The sequence below is a fragment of the Neomonachus schauinslandi genome, chromosome 16, assembly GCF_002201575.2.
Source record: "Neomonachus schauinslandi chromosome 16, ASM220157v2, whole genome shotgun sequence".
Classification (NCBI taxonomy): domain Eukaryota; kingdom Metazoa; phylum Chordata; class Mammalia; order Carnivora; family Phocidae; genus Neomonachus; species Neomonachus schauinslandi.
Genome location: NC_058418.1, coordinates 52,667,751 through 52,672,022, shown reverse-complemented (window position 1 = coordinate 52,672,022; position 4,272 = coordinate 52,667,751).

Here is a 4,272-nt window from a genome sequence, read left to right as displayed (position 1 = left end):
CGGGCGGGCGTGTCTCGGCCCCGCCGCCCGCTCGTGTGTACAGTACGTGTGTCTGGGCGGCCGTCCGCGGGCGAGTGTGCGGCGGGGGCCGCGGGGGCCGGCTCAGTTGAGAGATTGCAGAAGCCGCTCGGCGCCCGCGCGATTGGTCCCCGCGGGGTCATGTGCCCGCCCCTCTGACGTCAATGGCGGCAACGGCGGCGGCCGCCGCGGCTTCGGCCTCTCGCAGGCGGAGTCGGCAGCCGGGCGGGGACGCGAGGGGCCGAGGCGCGGCCCGACCGGAGGGGGCGGCCCCTGGGGAGGGGGCCGCGGCAGGCGAGCCCCGGCAGCACCCGGCCCGGCCCCGCCCGGAACGTAGGGGTGGGCGGGGGCCGCGGGGGCGGGGCGCGTGACGTCACGCCCAGCCGCGCCCCCGCCGGTGCCCAGGCCGGTGTCCGGGTCGGTGCCCCGGCCGGTGCGGAGCGGTGCGGCCAGCCCGCCCCCGCCCGGCCCCCCAGCCGCCCCGGCCGGCCCGGATCGGAACGGTCAACGCCCCGGGACGTGCGGATGCGGGCGGCCGACGTGCGGCCAGGTGCAAACCCAGGGCCCGGGGGAGGGGGGGCGTGGAGGGGGTGGGCGGCAGGGCTGCGCTGGAGGGGCGGGAGGCTGGGGGGGGGGTCTGGACCGCCTGACCTCTGACACCCCCTCCACAGCTCAGGCTGTCCACCTGACTGGCTAGATGGGGCCATAGGACAGGGATGATTCCTCGAATTTAAAATGTCCTCTCAGTTATCCGGATAATGAGCCCGCACTGCCCTGTCTCAGCCTGTCGGACTCCGTCCGAGAGCCCCCTGGCCTTTTACAGATGTCTGTCGGGCCTTGGCCCTTGTGGTCCTCAAGCCGCCTGGGGAGGGGACAGATTCCACAGCCCCCCTCCTGTGCCCCTCGAGTCTGACCCCTTCTAGGAACCTAGACAACAAAGTCCCTCCCCAAAGTTACTGGGCCACTCCCCTTTTGCCTGCGCCCCAGCCTTGCCAGCTTCTTTGCCTCTCCCCTCAGACCAGCCCATTCATCCCTGCATGGGCAGGCCCAGCACAAGGCTGGGAGAGAATCATATTGGAATGAACCACAGTGTCACCTAGGAACTCCAACTCTGAAACCAAAACGTCCTCTTTCTGCCATCACGAGCGGCACCTGAAGCCACCCCGCAAATGCTCAGCTCCTCCACCAGGTCTTCTCACAGCCACACGCTTCTGCAGTTAATACCGTTTAAAGCCCCAGATTTTTGCCTTTTTTGTTAAGTGAAGGCGCCTCTGTAGTGATTACATGAGTTTGTGTGTGTTGAATTGCATGGCAGCTTGCCCACAGCATCCCTGTGGTGGGGATTGTCCCCTCCCCACTCTCTCCCAAGAACAGACAAGGTGGAGGGGCTCCTGGAAAGATCCTATCCCTGAGCCTGGCAGGAATGGGGTGTGGGAGGCCATAGGGCGGAGCATGTGCAATGTGTCAGGAGATGGGCCATTCTCTCCTCCTGGGTCCTGGGGGAGGCAGTTAGGTGAGGAAATGGGGAATTGATCAACTCTCCACAATTTGCTGGCAAATTCTGTTCTTCGAATTCTAAAGTTTACGGCCCTGAGAAGATCATCAAGCAAGAAAGGGTCAAGCCCACGCCCCCACCTCATGATATAGATGTGGATTCAGGGCATGCTTGGGACCGAAACCCCCAGGCCGCCAAGGGGTGGGGTTAAGCCTGCTGTTCCAACCTTTTATGGAGCTCTTCCTGTATGCTAAGTGCTGTGCATGCATACAACTGTTCCTTCTCACAGCACCCTTAATATAGGTGCCATCACCATCCCCTCTGGCAGACAAGGGTACAGAGAGGCTGAGGGACTCGCCAGGCTCACTTAGCTCATCAGGCTCAGAGCCTAGAGGCTAGGACAGTGTAAAGGCAATGACCATGCTGTGCTTGGGCTAGAGGAGCTGAGAGAGGACACCTGATCCATACTGTGGCGCGGGGGTACATGTCCCAACCCCAGGAGGTCTTCAGGAATTAGGTAAAGAAGGGCAGAGGTGCCCCTGGAAGGGGGAATGGCACATGCAAAGGTAAAGTCGTGGGAGACACTCGGCCTGTCCAGGAAGCTGCATGCATTTGCCAAGGCATGCAAAGTGCCCCAGGGTTGCAGGGCAGAGGCCTAAGAGGTGACCGGGGGCTGCGCAGGTAGTGCCCTGAAATGCAGGTCCAGGAACCAGACTTCCCTCTGAGAGCCACGGAAAGCCACCACATGGACCACGCATGGGAGTCGCTTGTAGATGTCACCTTCATAAGGTCACTGGCCACAGCATGACATGGACAAGGTTTGCAGAGAAGCAGCCCGGAGACAGGGAAGCAGTGGGGAGGCTGTTGAGAGTACCCAGGAGGGCGATGATGGGGGCCAGCATGGAGTCATGGAGGAGGACAGCCAGAGCAGCTGCGGTCCACCTTAGGGACATCCGTGGACCCTCCTCTCCCCATTCAGGGGGCAAACTCCAGGAGAATGAGATTTACCAGGGTGCAGAGAATCCCTGATTTCTTCCAGGAAATAGGAATATTATGATAAAAATGAGCAGCATGCCAAGTGCCAGGTACTATGCAGGGCTTTCATGTTCGTTCTTCTTCCTTCCTCCCAAGGAGCCCAGAAGGCAAGAATCATTATCATCCCCATCTTAAAGGTGAGGAAGTTAAGGCTCAGAGATGGTCAGAAAACTGTGGGAATCCAGCCAAGATGTGAACCTGTAATTCCGTTTGACCTGAAATTCCACACTGTCCCCACTCCTTCTTTGTAGTGTTTTCCTGCACACGTGCTCAGGGGAAAAGTGTTGAATTCAACTGATGTCGTCTTTAAATACTATTTCTTGGTGTTCGTTTGAAGTCAGTGACACAGAGCCCCCAAGATGCTGCAAGAAGAGATCCATGAAGGCAGAATGCAGCGGTTCCTGGCCGACAGCAGAACTAGCTCAGTGCCTACATGCAGTCAGGGCTCAACAAATAGGCAGTGATTGACCAGTTGATAGTCACACTCACCTATTCCCTGGTGCTTAGGAATGTGCAAGCAATAGCACCGGGTCTGTACATTGGGCAACATTGATACTCGGTGGGTGATGTGCAGAGCCCCTTGCCTCCCACTGTCCCAGGTTCCTGACCTAAAAATCAATGAGTCTAGGTGCCAGATTCCATCAGAAACCCTCTCCCTGCAAGCCCCCAACCTCTGTAGGAGATGCAAGCAGGTTGGGTTTCCATGGATGGATCACGCACCCGACTTGTCCTTGATGTCACCGGATCCAGACCCTCCAAAGAACAAGCCAGGCCCCTCCTGGGCCATATGGGTAGAGAGCCCACTCACTGTGGCAAAACTCAGTGCTAGGAGCTGGGGTTGCAGTGAAAGGCAATAAACTGCCCTCGTGGGCTCACATCTCGACTCCCAGGCACCTAAGTCTCCCCCTGAGCTAAGAGGGGAAAGACAGAGCTGGCTGCCCTCAAAGGAATGTGATGAAGTGGCAAAGTCCTTGGTGGGGGAGGAGAACATGGGGCTGATGGCCAGCCCTGGGAGAGGTCTCCCTCAGCACCCTCTTCCAGCACTCCTGCCCCTTCCAAGGGACATGCTTGGAGCTGGGTGGACTCCTCCTTGGTGTGGTCCCCAGTGGAGATCCCCACCAGCCTCTGCCCAGCCCCCATCTTGCCCCACCCCACCACGAAATGGTGCACAAACCCAACACCCTGTACCCTCCAAGAGGGCAGGGTTCATTCCAGTTTTGCCCATCACTGTGCCCAGTGATTTACTGGTAAATGTTTAACCATCAGCTGACTGAAAGAACCTGATTGAGAGCATTTGATTTCCCTGGTGGAAATATTCCCACCATGGCAGTTTTCAAGCTACCAAAGTGCATCACTAAACAAGGAGTTGGGAAGAGATGCATCCCATTGTAGAATATTTCTACCTACAGATACAACGTACCAGGGGTCACACCGGCAAACAACGGCTGAGGGGCCAGATTCAGCTTGTGACTGGCAAAACATAACCTACTTACCTTCTGGCCCTTTTACACAGTTGGAGACCTCTGCAATAGACATAACCTTCAGACCAGAGATACTAATAAAATGTAATAGAATAATTAGGAAGTGATGAGTTCTATTACCTTTTAAAAATATAATTGTAACTTTATATAATTCAAGCTTGTTTAGTGGCTGTTTGACAACCAACTTGAAGAATTTCTGAAAAACCAGCACCCGGCTCTCATGAGCCACCGTAGGGTCAGCTC